The 18,675-nt window shown below is 39.7% G+C and overlaps 1 protein-coding gene and 1 pseudogene across 3 annotated transcripts in view; one reads left to right on the top strand and one right to left on the bottom strand.

Moving 5' to 3' along the window:
* SMOC1 (SPARC related modular calcium binding 1) overlaps positions 1–18,675 on the top strand; it is a 154,313-nt gene that overhangs the window by 70,693 nt on the left and 64,945 nt on the right. The gene's annotated exons all lie outside the window — the stretch shown is intronic.
* LOC132489149 (coiled-coil domain-containing protein 115-like) lies at positions 16,998–17,650 on the bottom strand (annotated as a pseudogene).

The raw sequence follows: 18,675 nt of genomic DNA, 5'->3' as shown, positions 1-18,675 counted from the left end.
AGATTAGTCCAGGCAGAATTGCTAAGTGAGGGGGCCCCTGAAGTACAGCAAAGGGTGGATAGACAGTCAAGAGCCCCCTCATTTGTTTGACACACTAAGCACTGCCATGTGTCTGCAGACTCGAGGCTGGCTCACCCCGGTGGGCAGCCAGGCAGCCAGACAGCTGGTCAGTCCCCGTTACAGGGATTGAAATGGATGTGCCTTTTCCCTTGATCAAAGACACTGCAATAACTTCACAAAATGAGTCTGCCTCTTTGAGTGTGCTTCAGTTGTACTGACAGGCTGCCAAAAGGCTAGGAGAAAAAATGCTTTTCTCCCTCCTCCAATCTCCACTGTCTGTTAGCTGGACTTCTTTGTTTTTGTTTCTTTTTTAAGACCAAAACCCAGAGAGCAGATACATTGTTTTAATATTGTTTAGAATATTGATATGCATGCATCCTGGTGTTAATAATATATTTTAGTCCTGTGAATTATTACTCAGTAACATGCTCTTGAAGTTTATGGAGGGAGTGAGAGGACCCTAATGGGACTGAGTTTGTCTGGCATGGGACACAGCTTGGGACCACATGACTGGGTTGGCTTTAATGGGGTTCATGTGGGATGCAATGGTCTCTGCTCTCTAATTTGTTTCCCCTTGACCGCTTCCCTCGATACCCCCCAACCCAACTCACACAGCAGAGTGGTAAACATTAGGTTTTTAAAAACCTTGATATCCAGTCCACATCTCAGACCATTAAATCAAATTTTGGGAGAAGCACCCAGACATTGTTATTATTTCAAGCTCCCAGGTGATGCCAGGGTTCGGTCCAAGTTGTGAATGACCTGCTGTTGTAAGGGCTTCATCACTCCTGTCCTTGGTTGCATCACTGGAATGTGGAGTTAAGGCTTTTTGTTGACCTGTTGAGTAAGGTTGGGAGCTACTGGTTTTGTCCTTTGGTGTGGTCCTATCTGTTTTCTGTTCTGGGTATCAGGAACGTAACTCCTGACATCTGGTCTACTGAGTCCTCTGCCAAGCTGTTTTCTGCTGCCCAATATGATGAACTGAAGTCAGAGCCGTAGTAGTGATTTCAGCAGTGAAGGGTATGGGATCACCACCACCAGGATGTTGGCTAGAGCTTGTCAAGCTTATGCAGCACTGAATAATAATGATGGCAACTCTTTATTGAGTGCTATTTGGTACCAGGCACTGAGTTTTACACCCATTAATCTTTACTAGGACCTTTTGAGGTAGTTATTAATACCCTTATTTATACTGGAAAACTGAGTTTCAGAGGGGTTGAATAACAAGGTCAAGGTTCAAGGTCACTAAGGATTTGTACCCAGGACTGCCTAATTTCAAGGCCTGTGCTCTTGACTTTTTTATGCTACAGAAGTGTCCTTGATGCATATGTAATTCATTTTCATTACCATTGTTAGTCCAGAAGTCCCCTCTCTGATGCTGTTGACCAATCAATCAGGCAAACATAAAAAAAAAAATCCTTTTGCTTATGGAAATTTTCAAATATACAAAAAAGTAGAAATAATAGTACAATGAATTCCATGGACCTGTCACCCAGATTCAACAATGATTAACATGTGGCTGATTCTGTTTCATCTTTACCCTATTTTCATCTCCCACCCCAAACTGGATTGCTTCAAAGCATGTCCCAGACACAATAGTTTTTCATCTCCGACATTTTGGAGCTCTGCTATGTTCTGGGTTGTGAGCTGGTTGGCTATGGTGGAGTCAAGAAATGTCACGGTCTGTGCCTTCAAGGAGCTTACATGCAGAAAAGATATGAGAACATATGATGAAGTAACTAGTTAGTATACAAGACCCTATATGTACAACGGGGTGTATTTCAAATGCCCACTTACAGGTCAGTAATTTGGAATTCTGAGTGATTTTATTGTTGAGAAAATATATACAAATTAAAAATTTCTGAACATAAAAAATGCCTTAAACAAAGCAAAAAGGCAAATGACGTATATTAGCCTTAATGAAAAAAGGCTAATATTAGACAAAAAACTTACAAACCAGGAAGAAAAAGATCCTAGTAGAAAAGTGGGCAAGAGATATCAATAAGCAGGTCACACAATAATAACAAATAAACAATAAGTGACTATGAATGATATTTTCCTTAGTAATTAAAGAAATACAAATAAAAATAACGATGTGTCATTTTGCTTACCAAATTGTTCACACTTGGAAAAGAGATAGTAATATTCAGGCCTGGGTGAAGGGCAAAGGCTACCTCCACACTGTACTTGAAAAGGTAAATTGGCACTGACATTTTATGAGGTAATTTTGCAATATGGGTCAAAAGTCCTTAACTGTGCCCACATCTTGAGCCTGAAATTTCACTTCTAGGAATATATTCTAAAGAAATAATTAAAGATACGTGCAAATATTTAGCCACAAGGATTTCCATCTAAGTTCTGCTTATATTTGCAAAAATTTGGAAACAATCTAAATATCCACAATAGAGAAGTGCTTAAACAACTTATGGCATAGCCATACTTTGCAGCTAGTAGAATGATGTGCTGTAGATGCTTATTTTACATAGTGTGTGTGTATATATGTATATTAGAGACTTAATCAAATAATCAAAAGAGAAATATTTTCATTTTTTTCTAAATAGAAAAGCTATATACACTTTGTAAAAAAAAATTCTGACAATACAGAAGTACGTAGGTAGAAAGGTAAAGTCAGTGACTTCATCTCTTTGAAGTAGCAACAATTAAGTCTATAACCCACTAGGTTTTTTTTTTTCCTTGTGTACTTATCATTATTTAGGACAAAAATGATAAAATGTCATATATCATTTTCTAATGCTTTCTTATACTAATTATGTTGTGGACTTATTTTCAGGTTAATTACACATAACTCTACCTCATTTTTTTAAATGGCTGCATTATATTCCATTGTATGAATGTACCATGAATTCTGGAAATTTGGGGATTAAATTTCTGGAAGTTGAATATGGGGTCAAAAGGACATGCACTTTTTAAGGCATTTGATACATACTCCCAAATTGCCTTCTAGTGTTGAGCAATAATGTGGTCGATTAGCGGTTGTTACCAAATACATTCCCAAGCCATTTTAATTTTTTTGTGTAGATGGATTGTAGTTCTAATAATACTGTAGAATATAAAACACCATTCATAATGTTACTGCTACATGAAAAAATGTATTATGTTTCCCACTTTCAGCCCCATGTTCCAGGAACAGTCTTTCTTGATATAGCTCTGTTTGGCACCCACGCTTTCCCCATTTTTCCTCATTCTAATCACTCTTCCCCACACCTACACACACGTATATGTGCTTTTTTATTTCCCGAGGTCATTTTTTTTTTTTTTTTTTGCCATAGGGATCTGGGGAGCTGTATTTTCTTCTTGATGATGCTTTGTTCAGAAGTTGGAAGTGCAGAGAGAAAGTTCTGTGGCTTTTTGGCAACGACAGTGGGTCCCCCTCACCAGCATTTCTATAGCTCTTACTGTTGCATTTTCTAAAACCTGGGTAACTGCAACTTGTTTCCTAAGTGCTGGTGCCTGATCTGTGAAGCAGGTCTTGAGGTTCCTTTTTAGCGCCTCCTCTCCCCACCCCCATAGTACAGAATTGCATGTCCTGAAATCACCCCCGAGGGCTGAGTTGTGTGACTAGCTTGCCCTGGAAACACCTGGGTTTACCATCTGGGTCTCCCTCTTCCAGGTTCTCAGCAAGTACTGAAGGTAGGGTTGTTTTGCATCAATAGTGAATCTTTGCTGACCTCAGCTGATGAAACGTTGGTAGGCTGGAGCGCTGAGCATCGTCTTAGGGGAAAGGATTTGTCCCATCTTTGATGAGTCCAAGGGCTACGTCTTTTTGTCATGTGGAACTATCTTACCTAGAGCAATAGTGTGGGTGTCTCTTCAGACAGTGCAGAGGGCTCTCTAGGTAAAGTACTAAGAGCCTGGCTGCATCTGTAGCTGGAATGTTCTGAGCTTCTCCAGCCATAACCAGTTCCTTTGGATGTCTCCAAACACAGCCAGTTCTGTATGTCTTAGTGGACTGTGCCAACTTTTTTTTCTTCTTTTTTTTTAAAGCAGTCACACTGTTAAATATTTAAGTCCATCCTTTATGTGCAGATGGCATAATGGCCAAGAGACCCACTGTTGGGTCAGCTGTTGCTTTTCTTTGTCCTTTTCTGTTAAAGGACAATTTGAACATCTACTGTGCCCAGGGCATCTTACCACTTGTTTTACATGTGTTTTTCATTGAATTGCTTTTGTTCCAAACAACCAGATGTTGCATATGATAATTTACACAAAAGTGCCCATAACACAGCACATACTTGCTGTTCAGCAAATGTTAGTTTTCTTCCTCTTTGGTCTCATTTTGCTCAAATGTAAAATAGGAGAGCTAGCTGGGCTCTTCCAGAGGTCGGCAAACAGTGGCCTGTGGGCTGGCCACCTGGTTTTGTTATTTAAAGTAGCAACTCTATTAAGATAGAATTCACGTGCCGTAAAAATTTATCCCTTTAAATGTATGATTCAGTGGTTTTTAGTGTATTTACAGAGTTGTGTAACCATCACCACTGTCTAATGACAGAATATTTTCATCACCCAAGACCAAATCCTTGTACCCACTGGGGGTCATATGAAAGTAAACGTTTAATTTTGTAAATGAGAGCAGGGACAGGGCCTGATGCCTCCACGTGCAGGAAGGACTTGTCTAGTAAGTGGCTCATCTAATCTCTCACACATGCTGAGAGCCACCACTATCATCTTTTCAGTGAGAGAACTGGCAAACCCTGGGTCACCCACAGGTGCAGAGGAGGGCAAGATGAGGGTGGATGGAGCTCCAACACTGTGTCCATTGTGTTCTGTGGTGACTTGCCTACCCCAACCACTGCTCCATCCTCCTCTTCAATGGCCTATGGCCACTGAGCATCCTCTCCCAGATTGGCTGGCATCATTTGCTTTGGAGCAAGTTGCAGGGTCTGGGTGCTCCCAGCTGAGCATCGGACCTCTGCATAGCCTCTGGTGAGTCTGTCCTACAGTCTATTGTGGAAATGAAAGGAGCAAGCTCTGGGTGGTATCTGCAGCTGCTCTTCTGCAGAGGGGTGTACTTGGGAGGGAGGGAGGGAGGGGAGGATGGAGGCCTGCTTCTCTGGCCTTCCTGCTGCTTCTGGAAAAGGGGAGACTCAGTGAAGGAGGTTTCAATCACCCTCTCTGCTGTTCTTTTCTTCCTCAGATAATAACAACACCACCTGTATAGCACTTACTATGTGCCAAGGTGTTTTATAAGTGGCTGACACGCATTAACTTATTCAATCCTCACTATGACCTATGAGTAGACACTATTATATTCTTATTTTATAGATAAGGAATCTGAGCCACAGAGAAGTTGAGTAGCTTGCCCGGGGTCATGCAGCTTGCAAGTGGCAGAGTCAGGATTCAAACCCAAGCAGCCTGGCACCAGGGTTCTTGGTCCTAACCACTACTCTATACTGCCTCTTAAAGGAGATTGCCATAAAGGAGAGTGCCAACTTTTATAATGATATTGCCAAACTGGAGCATATCCAGGAGGATAACTAAGGTGAGAAGGTTAGGAAATTATGTCACATGAGGAATATTCAAAGGAGCCAGAGGTTGGTCTCAAGATAAGAAGAACCAAAGGGTGAATGGGAAAGAGATGACCACAGGGATGCATGAGAGTTGTTTCAAACTTTGTCTGTGGATGACAATAGCTTTTTCTTGAACAGTCCCACAGAGCCAACCCAGAATCACTGAGTAAAATATTTTATGACTCAGATTCTGACTCAAACTACGGAAGAACGTTTTTCAATAGGAGGAAACCATAGATGGACTATTTTACTCAAAGAGAACTTAACTTTCCATCCCAGGAAGAGGGCAGGCAGGACTGAATGGGCATCCAGCAGGGCTGCTGTGGGGCAAGGGGGTTAAACTGATGACCTCTGGGAGTAACCTCCACACTTTTTAGAGTTTATGCAACTAATGTTCAATCCGGTGGTTAGGCACATAGTAGGCCCACAGCAAACACTTACTCGGGCACCTTTCAGGCAGAGCCATTAATACACACACATTCAGGGCTATTGCCACTCTGCTATGGATGCATATGACACGCTAGGAGGTGACCCTGCAGGTCAGTCAACTAAACTCTTCTCAAAAATTAACAGGATCAGAATTTTTTTTTTCCCTGTCAAAGTAGGGAAAAGTAAAAGGAACACGGAAGGGAGGTATGAAGGCAGAAAATTTTAACTAAAAGTGAAGTCAGATACGGGAAACAAGAAAGAGTCCCCACTCCTGTAGGCCACTTTTGTCCCACCACTGGCCAGATTGTCACAGTTCTGATGTGAACAAAGAACCTACACAAGAGGGATTTTTTAATTGGATATATATTTTTAAACACCTTTATTGGAGTATAATTGCTTTACAATGGTGTGTTAGTTTCTGCTGCATAACAAAGTGAATCAGCTATACATATACATATATCCCCATATCTCCTCCCTCTTGCGTCTCGCTCCCACCCTCCCTATACCACCCCTCTAGGTTGTCACAAAGCACTGAGCTGATCTCCCTGTGCTATGTGGCTGCTTCCCACTAGCTATCTATTTTACATTTGGTAGTGTACATATGTCCATGCCACTCTCTCACTTCGTCCCAGCTTACCCTCCCCACTCCCGTGTCCTCATGTCCATTTTCTACGTCTCCGTCTTTATTCCTGTCCTGTCCCTAGGCTGGTCACAACCTTTTTTTTTTTTTTTTTTTAAGATTCCATATATATGTGTTAGCATATGGTATTTCTTGTTCTCTTTCTGGCTTACTTCACTCTGTATGACAGACTCTAGGTCCTTCCACCTCACTACAAATAACTCAATTTCATTTCTTTTTATGGCTGAGTAATATTCCATTGTATATATATATAACTGCCACATCTTCTTTATCCATTCATCTGTTGATGGACACTTAGGTTGCTTCCATGTCCTGGCTATTGTAAATAGAGCTGCAAGGAACATTTTGGTACATGACTCTTTTTGAATTATGGTTTTCTCAGGGTATATGCCCAGTAATGGGATTGCTGGGTCGTATGGTAGTTCTATTTGTAGTTTTTTAAGGAAGCTCCATACTGTTCTCCATAGTGGCTGTATCAATTTACAGTCCTACCAACAGTGCAAGAGGGTTCCCTTTTTTCCACACCCTCTCCAGCATTTATTATTTGTAGATTTTTTGATGATGGCCGTTCTGACTGGTGTGAAATGATATCTCATTGTAGGTTTGTTTGCATTTCTTGAATGATTAATGATGTTGAGCATTCTTTCATGTGTTTGTTGGCAATCTGTATATCTTCTTTGGAGAAATGTCTATTTAGGTCTTCTGCCCATTTTTTGATCGGGTTGTTTGTTTTCTTGATATTGAGCTGCATGAGCTGCTTGTAAATTTTGGAGATTTATCCTTTGTCAGTTGCTTCGTTTGCAAATATTTTCTCCCATTCTGAGGGTTGTCTTTTCGTCTTGTTTATGGTTTCCTTTGCTGTGCAAAAGCTTTTAAGTTTCATTAGGTCCCATTTGTTTATTTTTGTTTTTATTTCCATTTCTCTAGGAGGTGGGTCAAAAAGGATCTTGCTGTGATTTATGTCATAGAGTGTTCTGCCTGTGTTTTCCTCTAAGAGTTTTATGGTGTCTGGCCTTACATTTAGGTCTTTAATCCATTCTGAGTTTATTTTGTGTATGATGTTAGGGAGTGTTCTAATTTCATTCTTTTACATGTAGCTGTCCAGCTTTCCCAGTACCACTTACTGAAGAGGCTACCTTTTCTCCATTGTATATTCTTGCCTCCTTTATCAAAGATAAGGTGACCATATGTGCGTGGGTTTATATCTGGGCTTCCTATCCTCTTCCATTGATTTATATTTCTGTTTTTGTGCCAGTACCATACTGTCTTGATTACTGTAGCTTTGTAGTATAATCTGAAGTCAGGGAGCATGATTCCTCCAGCTTCGTTTTTCTTTCTCAAGATTGCTTTTGCTATTCAGGGTCTTTTGTGTTTCCATACAAATTGTGAAATTTTTTGTTCTAGTTCTGTGAAAAATGCCATTGGTAGTTTGATAGGGATTGCATTGAATCTGTAGATTGCTTTGGGTAGCATAGTCATTTTCACAATGTTCATTCTTCCAATCCAAGAACATGGTATATCTCTCCATCTATTTGTATCATCTTTAATTTCTTTCATCAGTGTCTTATAATTTTCTGCATATAGGTCTTTTGTCTCCTTAGGTAGGTTTATTCCTAGGTATTTTATTCTTTTTGTTGCAGTGGTAAATGGGAATGTTTCCTTAATTTCACTTTCAGATTTTTCATCATTAGTGTATAGGAATGCAAGAGACTTCTGTGCATTTATTTTGTATCCTGCTACTTTACCAAATTCACTCATTAGCTCTAGTAGTTTTCTGGTAACATCTTTAGGATTCTCTATGTATAGTATCATGTCAGCTGCAAACAGTGAGAGTTTACCTCTTCTTCTGATTTGGATTCATTTTATTTGTTTTTCATCTGTAATTGCTGTGGCTAAAACTTCCAAAACTGTGTTGAATAATAGTGGTGAGAGTGGGTAACCTTGTCCTGTTCCTGATCTTAGTTGAAATGGTTCAGTTTTTCACCATTGAGAATGATGTTTGCTGTGGGTTTGTCATATATGGCCTTTATTATGTTGAGGTAAGTTCCCTCTATGCCCACTTCTGGAGGGTTTTTTTATCATAAATGGGTGTTGAATTTTGTCAAAAACTTTTTCTGCATCTATTGAGATGATCATATGGTTTTTATCCTTCAATTTGTTAATATGGTGTATCACACTGATTGATTTGCATATATTGCAGAATCCCTGCATTCCTGGGATAAACCCCACTTAATCATGGTGTATGATCCTTTTAATGTGCTGTTGGATTCTCTTTGCTAGTATTTTCTTGAGGATTTTTCATTGATGTTCATCAGTGATAATGGCCTGTAGTTTTCTTTTTTCTTTTTTTTTTATTAGTTTCTGCTTTATAACAGAGTGAATCAGTCATACATATACATCTGTTCCCACATCCCTTCCCTCATGCATCTCTCTCCCTCCCACCCTCCCCATCCCACCCCTCCAGGTGGTCACAAAGCACCGAGCTGATCTCCCTGTGCTCTGCGGCTGCTTCCCACTATCTATCTGCCTTACGTTTGGTAGTGTATATATGTCCATGCCTCTCTTTCGCTTTGTCACAGCTTACCCTTCCCCCTCCCCATATCCTCAAGTCCATTCTCAAGTAGGTCTGTGTCTTTATTCCCGTTTTACCCCTAGGTTCTTCATGACATTTTTTTTAAAATTCCGTATATATGTGTTAGCATACGGTATTTGTCTTTCTCTTTCTGACTTACTTCACTCTGTATGACAGACTCTAGGTCTATCCACCTCACTACAAATAGCTCAGTTTCGTTTCTTTTTATGGCTGAGTAATATTCCATTGTATATATGTGCCACATCTTCTTTATCCATTCATCCAATGATGGACACTTAGGTTGTTTCCAGCTCCTGTAGTTTTCTTTTTTTTCTGACATCTTTGTCTGCTTTTGGTATCAGGGTGATGGTGGCCTCACAGAATGAATTTGGAAGTGTTCCCCCCTCTGCTATATTTTGGAAGAGTTTGAGAAGGATAGGTGTTAGCTCTTCTCTAAATGTTTGTTAGAATTCGCTTGTGAAGCCATCTGGTCCTGGGCTTTTGTTTGTTGGAAGATTTTTAATCATAGTTTCAATTTCAGTGCTTGTGATTGGTCTGTTTATATTTTCTATTTCTTCCTGGTTCAGTCTCAGAAGGTTGTGCTTTTCTAAGAATTTGTCCATTTCTTCCAGGTTGTCCATTTTATTGGCATATAGTTGCTTATAGTATGATCTCTTAGGATCCTTTGTATTTCTGCAGTGTCAGTTATTGACCTTTGCTATCATTTCCTGCATTTCTTTCTTTCTTTTTTTTTTTTTTTTTTTGCAGTACGTGGGCCTCTCACTGCCAGGGCCCCTCCCGTTGTGGAGCACAGGCTCCAGATGCGCAGACTCAGCAGCCATGGCCCACGGGCCCAGCCACTCCGTGGCACGTGGGATCCCCCCAGACCGGGGCATGAACCCATGTCCCCTGCATCAGCAGGCTGACTCTCAACCACTGCACCACCAGGGAAGCCCTCCATTTATTTCTGATATGATGTTTATGATTTCTTTCCTTCTGCTATCTTTGGGGGTTTTTTTGTTCTTCTTTCTCTAATTGCTTTGGGTGTAAGGTTAGGTTGTTTATTTGAGATGTTTCTTGTTTCTTAAGGAAGGATTGTATTGCTATAAACTTCCCTCTTAGAACTACTTGTGTTGCATCCCATAGGTTTTGGGTCATCATGTTTTCATTGTCATTTGTTTCTAGGTATTTTTTGACTTCCTCTTTGATTTCTTCAGTGATCTTTTGGTTATTTAGTAGTGTATTGTTTAGCCTCCACGTGTTTGTATTTTTTACAGTTTTATTCCTGTAATTGATATCTAGTCTCATAGTGTTGTAGTCGGAAAAGATACTTGATAATGATTTCAATTTTCTTAAGTTTACCAAGGCTTGATTTGTGACCCAGGATATGGTATATCCTGAAGAATGTTCCATGAGCACTTGAGAAGAAAGTGTATTCTGTTGTTTTTGGATGGAATGTCCTATAAATATCAGTTAAGTCCATCTTGTTTAATGTATCATCTAAAGCTTGTGTTTCCTTATTTATTTTCATTTTGGAGGATCTGTCCATTGGTGAAAGTGGGGTGTTAAAGTCCCCTACTATGATTGTATTACTGTCAATTTCCCCTTTTATGGCTGTTAGCATTTGCCTTATGTATTGCAGTGCTCCTTTGTTGGGGGCATAAATATTTACAATTGTTATATCTTCTTCTTGGATTGATCCCTTGATAATTATGTAGTGTTCTTCTCTGTCTCTTGTAATAGTCTTTGTTTTAAAGTCTATTTTGTCTGATATGAGAATTGCGACTCCAGCATTATTTTGATTTCCATTTGCATGTAATATCTTTTTCAATCCCCTCATTTTCAGTCTGTATGTGTCCCTAGGTCTGAAGTGGTCTCTTGTAGACAGCATATATATGGGTCTTGTTTTTGTATCCCTTCAGTCAGTCTATGTCTTTTGGCTGGAGCATTTAATCCATTTACATTTACGGTAGCTATCAATATGTATGTTCCCATTACCATTTTCTTTTTTTCTTTTTTTAAACATCTTTATTGGAGTATAATTGCTTTACAATGGTGTGTTAGTTTCTGCTTTATAACAAAATGAATCAGTTTAACATATACATCTATCCCCATATCTCTTCCCTCTTGCATCTCGCTCCCTCCAATCCTACCCATCCCACACCTCTAGGTGGTCACAAAGCACCAAGCTGATCTCCCTGTTCTATGCAGTTGCTTCCCACTAGCTATCTATTTTATATTTGGTAGTGTATATATGTCCATGCCACTCTCTGACTTTGTCCCAGCTTACCCTTCCCATTCCCCATGTCCTCAAGTCCATTCTTTTGTAGGTCTGCATCATTATTCCTGTCTTGCCCCTAGGTTCTTCATGACCTTTTTTTTTTTTAATATTCCATATATATGTGTTAGAATACGGTATTTGTTTTTCTCTTTCTGACTTACTTCACTCTCTATGACAGACTCTAGATCCTTCCACCTCACTAAAAATAACTCTATTTTGTTTCTTTTTATGGCTGAGTAATATTCCATTGTATATATGTGCCACATCTTCTTTATACAGTCATCTGTTGATGGACACTTAGGTTGCTTCCACGTCCTGGCTATTGTAAATAGAGCTGCAATGAGCAATGTGGTACATGACTCTTTTTGAATTATGGTTTTCTCAGGGTGTATGCCCAGTAGTGGGATTGCTGGGTTGTATGGTAGTTCTATTTGTAGTTTTTTAAGGAAACTCCATACTGTTCTCCATAGTGGCTGTATCAATTTACAGTCCCACCAACAGTGCAAGAGGGTTCCCTTTTCTCCACACCCTCTCCAGCATTTATTATTTGTAGATTTTTTGATGATGGCCGTTCTGACTGGTGTGAAATGATATCTCATTGTAGGGTTGTTGGCATTTCTCGAATGATTAATGATGTTGAGCATTCTTTCATGTGTTTGTTGGCAATCTGTATATCTTCTTTGGAGAAATGTCTATTTAGGTCTTCTGCCCATTTTTTGATCGGGTTGTTTGTTTTCTTGATATTGAGCTGCATGAGCTGCTTGTAAATTTTGGAGATTTATCCTTTGTCAGTTGCTTCGTTTGCAAATATTTTCTCCCATTCTGAGGGTTGTCTTTTCGTCTTGTTTATGGTTTCCTTTGCTGTGCAAAAGCTTTTAAGTTTCATTAGGTCCCATTTGTTTATTTTTGTTTTTATTTCCATTTCTCTAGGAGGTGGGTCAAAAAGGATCTTGCTGTGATTTATGTCATAGAGTGTTCTGCCTGTGTTTTCCTCTAAGAGTTTTATGGTGTCTGGCCTTACATTTAGGTCTTTAATCCATTTTGAGTTTATTTTTGTGTATGGTGTTAGGGAGTGTTCTAATTTCATTCTTTTACATGTAGCTGTCCAGCTTTCCCAGCACCACTTATTGAAGAGGCTGTCTTTTCTCCATTGTATATTCTTGCCTTCTTTATCAAAGATAAGGTGACCATATGTGCGTGGGTTTATATCTGGGCTTCCTATCCTCTTCCATTGATTTATATTTCTGTTTTTGTGCCAGTACCATACTGTCTTGATTACTGTAGCTTTGTAGTATAATCTGAAGTCAGGGAGCATGATTCCTCCAGCTTCGTTTTTCTTTCTCAAGATTGCTTTTGCTATTCGGGGTCTTTTGTGTTTCCATACAAATTGTGAAATTTTTTGTTCTAGTTCTGTGAAAAATGCCATTGGTAGTTTGATAGGGATTGCATTGAATCTGTAGATTGCTTTGGGTAGCATAGTCATTTTCACAATGTTCATTCTTCCAATCCAAGAACATGGTATATCTCTCCATCTATTTGTATCATCTTTAATTTCTTTCATCAGTGTCTTATAATTTTCTGCATATAGGTCTTTTGTCTCCTTAGGTAGGTTTATTCCTAGGTATTTTATTCTTTTTGTTGCAGTGGTAAATGGGAATGTTTCCTTAATTTCACTTTCAGATTTTTCATCATTAGTGTATAGGAATGCAAGAGACTTCTGTGCATTTATTTTGTATCCTGCTACTTTACCAAATTCACTCATTAGCTCTAGTAGTTTTCTGGTAACATCTTTAGGATTCTCTATGTATAGTATCATGTCATCTGCAGACAGTGGCAGCTTTACTTTTTCTTTTCAGATTTGGATTCCTTTTATTTCATTTTCTTCCCTGATTGCTGTGGCTAAAACCTCCAAAACTATGTTGAGTAATAGTAGTGAGAGTGGACAACCTTGTCTTGTTCCTGATCTTAGTGGAAATGGTTTCAGTTTTTTTTTTTTTTTTGCGGTATGCAGGCCTCTCAGTGTTGTGGCCTCTCCCATTGCGGAGCACAGGCTCCGGACATGCAGGCTCAGCAGCCATGGCTCACGGGCCCAGCCGTTCCGCGGCATGTGGGATCCTCCCGGACTGGGGCATGAACCCATGTTCCCTGCATCGGCAGGCGGACTCTCAACCACTGTGCCACCAGGGAAGCCCTGGTTTCAGTTTTTCACCATTGAGTACGATATTGGCTGTGGGTTTGTCATATATTGCCTTTATTATGTTGAGGTAAGTTCCCTCTATGCCTACTTTCTGGAAGGTTTTTATCATAAATGGGTTTGAACTTTGTCGAAAGCTTTCTCTGCATCTATTGAGATGATCATATGGTTTTTATCCTTCAATTTGTTAATATGGTGTATCACACTGATTGATTTGCATATATTGCAGAATCCCTGCATTCCTGGGATAAACCCCACTTGACCATGGTGTATGATCCTTTTAATGTGCTGTTGGATTCTGTTTGCCAGTATTTTTTTGAGGATTTTTGCATCTATGTTCATCAGTGATATTGGCCTGTAGTTTTCTTTCTTTGTGACATCTTTGTCTGGTTTTGGCATCAGGGTGATGGTGGCCTCGTGGAATGAGTTTGGGAGTGTTCCTTCCTCTGTTCTATTTTGGAAGGGTTTGAGAAGGATAGGTGTTAGCTCTTCTCTAAATTTTTGATAGAATTCACTTGTGAAGCCTTCTGGTCCTGGGCTTTTGTTTGTTGGAGGAATTTTAATCACAGTTTCAATTTCAGTGCTTGTGATTGGTGTGTTCATATTTCCTATTTCTTCCTGGTTCAGTCTTGGAAGATTGTGCATTTTTAAGAATTTGTCCATTTCTTTCAGGTTGTCCATTTTATTGGCATGTAGTTGCTTGTAGTAATCTCTCATGATCCTTTTTGTTACTTCTCCTTTTTCATTTCTAATTCTATTGATTTGAGTTTTCTCCCTTTTTTTCGTGATGAGTCTGGCTAATGGTTTATCAATTTTGTGTATCTTTTCAAAGAACCAGCTTTTAGTTTTATTGATCTTTGCTATCGTGTTCTTCACTTGTTTTTTATTTATTTCTGATCTGATCTTTATGATTTCTTTCCTTCTGCTAACTTTGGGGTTTCTTTGTTCTTCTTTCTCTGATTGCTTTAGGTGTAAGGGTAGATTGTTTATTTGAGATGTTTCTTGTTTCTTAAGGTAGGATTGTATTGCTATAAACTTCCCTCTTAGAACTGCTTTTTTTGCATCCCATAAATTTTGGATCATCGTGTTTTCATTGTCATTTGTGTCTAGGTATTTTTTGATTTCCTCTTTGATTTCTTCAGTGATCTCTTGGTTATTAAGTAGTGTATTGTTTAGCCTCCATGTGTTTGTATTTTTTACAGATTTTTTCCTATAATTTATATCTAGTCTCATAGAGATATCTAGTCTCATAGCGTTGTGGTCAGCAAATATACTTGATGCGATTTCAATATTCTTAAATTTACCAAGGCTTGATTTGTGACCCAGGATATGATCTATCCTGGAGAATGTTCCATGAGCACTTGAGAAGAAAGTGTATTCTGTTGTTTTTGGATGGAATGTCCTATAAATATCAATTAAGTCTATCTCGTTTAATGTATCATTTAAAGCTTGTGTTTCCTTATTTATTTTCATTTTGGATGATCTGTCCATTGGTGAAAGTGGGGTGTTAAAGTCCCCTACTATGATTGTGTTACTGTCGATTTCCCCTTTTATGGCTGTTAGCATTTACCTTATGTATTGCAGTGCTCCTTTGTTGTGTGCATAAATATTTACAATTGTTATATCTTCTTCTTGGATTGATCCCTTGATAATTATGTAGTGTCGTTCTCTGTCTCTTGTAATAGTCTGTTTTAAAGTCTTATTTGTCTGATATGAGAATGGCTACTCCAGCATTATTTTGATTTCCATTTGCATGTAATATCTTTTTCCATCCCCTCACCTTCAGTTTGTATATGTCCCAAGGTGTGAGGTGGGTCCCTTGTAGACAGCATACATATGGGTCTTGTTTTTGTATCCATTCAGCCAGTCTATGTCTTTTGGTTGGAGCATTTAATCCATTTACATTTAAGGTAGTTATCAATATGTATATTCCTATTCCCATTTTCTTAATTGTTTTGGGTTTGTTATTATAGGTCATTTCCTTCTCTTGTGTTTCCTTCCTAGAAAAGTTCCTTTAGCATTTGTTGTAAAGCTGGTTTGGTGGTGGTGAATTCTCTTAGCTTTTGCTTGTCTGTAAAGGTTTTAATTTCTCTGTTGAATCTGAATGAAATTCTTGCTGGGTAGAGTAATCTTGATTGTAGGTTTTTCCCTTTCATCATTTTAAATATGTCCTGCCACTCCCTTCTGGCTTGTAGAGTTTCTGCTGAAAGATCAGTCGTTAACCTTATGGAGATTCCCTTGTATGTTATCTGTTGCTTTTCCCTTGCTGCTTTTAACATTTTTTCTTTGTATTTAATTTTTGATAGTTTGATTAATATGTGTCTTGGCGTGTTTCTCCTTGGATTTATCCTGTATGGGACTCTCTGCGCTTCCTAGACTTGCTTGACCATTTCCTTTCCCATATTAGGAAATTTTCAACTATAATCTCTTCAAATATTTTCTCAGTCCCTTTCTCTTTCTCTTCTTCTTCTGGTACCCCGATAATTCAAATGTTGGTGTGTTTAATGTTGTCCCAGAGGTCTCTGAGACTGTCCTCAATACTTTTCATTCTTTTTTTTTTTTTGCCATTTTATATAATGTTTTTTTATTTTATAATAAAAAGTTTTTTTTTTAACCACCATAAGCAACGTTAAAAGGCCAACTGGGAAAAACAATTTACATCTCATATTATGAAAAGAAAACTAACATCCACCAAACATAAGAATTAGCTCCTAGAAAGTGCTAAAATTATCAAGCAGCCAGTAGGAAAATGAATTGACACAGAGTTCCTGGCCCTTCAACAAATTAAAAGACTCACTCTTGGAAAGATAACGGCAGGTTTTATAAACCTGAATCGTCTCTTGAAAGATTTCCCTTGAAAATCTAGGTCCGATCCTTTTTACTTTCTGGCTTAAAACCTGCCAAGTGCTGCCCATCTACTCGGGTGTGTGTGTGTTTTATTGATGAGGAATCATTCTGTCCTGATCTGTTAGCTGTGTATGGTTTTTTCCTCCATCAAAATCACTTTTAAGGATATAGTGAAACTGAAGCACCTACCTCTTGTCCTTCCCTGCCACTAGCTGTGCAATATTTCATCCTTTAATGAAAAACCACAGCTGATTTATGCATCAGGTTGTGACAGTTGTTCAGTGATATGAACTAACCTAACAGGTTTGTGCCTGCCTGACATGAACATGTCCTGAGACAACACAAGTCTAGAAGTGGTTTCATAGTAGTGACTTTCAACATTACTCACTTTGCCTCTTCAAACTTCCCCACTTAACAAAGTTGGAAACATGCAGACCAGAGAAGTATTAAGGAAGATGGAACAGCTTGGGTGGGGGGCAATCTGTGAAGGAAGAAGGCCTGAGATAATGCAGCCGCATCAAAGAACAGCTGTGCTCACTGCCTTGCTTCTGTGGTGGCAGGTCAGGGAGCCCCGAGCTCCACTGCTTGAGTTTCTCCTGCAGCCCCTGGAGCTGGCTTCGACCCCAGTCGATGCGGATCTGAAAGCTGGCCATGTCTGAAGCCAGCTGCAGACCCTCCCGGAAGCTGGCTTGAGCTTGCCATAGACTGTGAGGAGCCAGGATTCCAAACAAGTTCAGAGGGTCCTGGGGAGCTGGGGAGGGGTCTGGCTCTAGGGTCCTCGTGAGGCCCTTGCGCCTGTGCAGAACTGCCTTGTGGGGTCCCACCTCCTCTGGAGTCTGGGTGCTGGCTCTCACATTCAGAACTTCTGGAGTCCATCCTGGGCCTCGCTGGTGCAGACGCAGACCTGGGGCTCCATGTGGGAGGCATACTGCAGAGGCCCTAAAGACTTGGCACCCATGGCATAGCGAGCTTTGGAGAGTGAGAGCCAGCCCTCCACCCAGGCGTTCAGTGCCACCCGCTTTGCCTCCAGTTCCTCCAGGTCCCTGAGCAGCTGCAGGAGAAGCGAGTCCAGCTCGGCTCGGAGATCCTGCACCACCATGGGCTCCACTCACATTCCTCTTTTCATTCTTTTTTCTTTATTCTGCTCAGTGGTAGTTATTTCCACTATTTTATCTTCCAGGTCACTTATCTGTTCTTCTGCCTCAGTTATTCTGCTATTAATTCCTTCTAGAGAATTTTTAATTTCATTTATTGTGTTGTTCATCATTTTTTGTTTCCTCTTTAGTTCTTCTAGGTCCTTATGAAACGTTTCTTGTTTTTTCTCCATTCTATTTCCAAGATTTTGGATCATCTTTACTATCATTACTCTGAATTCTTTTTCAGGTAGACTGCCTATTTCCTCTTCATTTGTTTGGTCTGGTGGGTTTTTACCTTGCTCCTTCATCTGCTGTGTGTTTCTCTGTCTTTGTATTTTGCTTAACTTACTGTGTTTGGGGTCTCCTTTTCACAGGCTGCAGGTTCGTAGTTCCCATTGTTTTTGGTGTCTGTCCCCAGTGGGTAAGGTTGGTTCAGTGGATTATGTAGGCTTCCTGGTGGAGGGGACTGCTGCCTGTGTTCTGGTGGATGAGGGTGGATTTTGTCTTTCTGGTGGGCAGGACCGAGTCCGGTGGTGTGTTTTGGGGTGTCTGTGACCTTACTATGATTTTAGGCAGCCTCTCTGCTAATGGGTGGGGTTGTGTTCCTGTCTTGCTAGTTGTTTGGCATAGGGTGTCCAGCACTGTAGCTTGCTGGTTGCTGAGTCAAGCTGGGTCTTAGTGTTGAGATGGAGATCTCTGGGAGAGCTTTCACCATTTGATATTATGTGGGGCTGGAAGGTCTCTGGTGGACCAATGTCCTGATCTTGGCTCTCCCACCTCAGAGGCTCAGGCCTGACACCCAGCCAGAGCACCAAGACCCTGTCAGCCACACGGCTCAGAAGAAAAGGGAGAAAAAAAGAAAGAAAGAAAAAGAAAGAAAAAATAATAAATACATAAATAAAATAGTTATTAAAATAAAAAAATTATTATTAAAAATTAAAAAGTAATATAGAAAAAAGAAAAAACAAAAAAGAAAGAAAGAAAGACG

This window comes from Mesoplodon densirostris, chromosome 4, assembly GCF_025265405.1.
Source record: "Mesoplodon densirostris isolate mMesDen1 chromosome 4, mMesDen1 primary haplotype, whole genome shotgun sequence".
Classification (NCBI taxonomy): domain Eukaryota; kingdom Metazoa; phylum Chordata; class Mammalia; order Artiodactyla; family Ziphiidae; genus Mesoplodon; species Mesoplodon densirostris.
The sequence above is the reverse complement of the archived record's forward strand: the minus strand, read 5'-3'. Positions and strand labels throughout refer to the sequence as shown.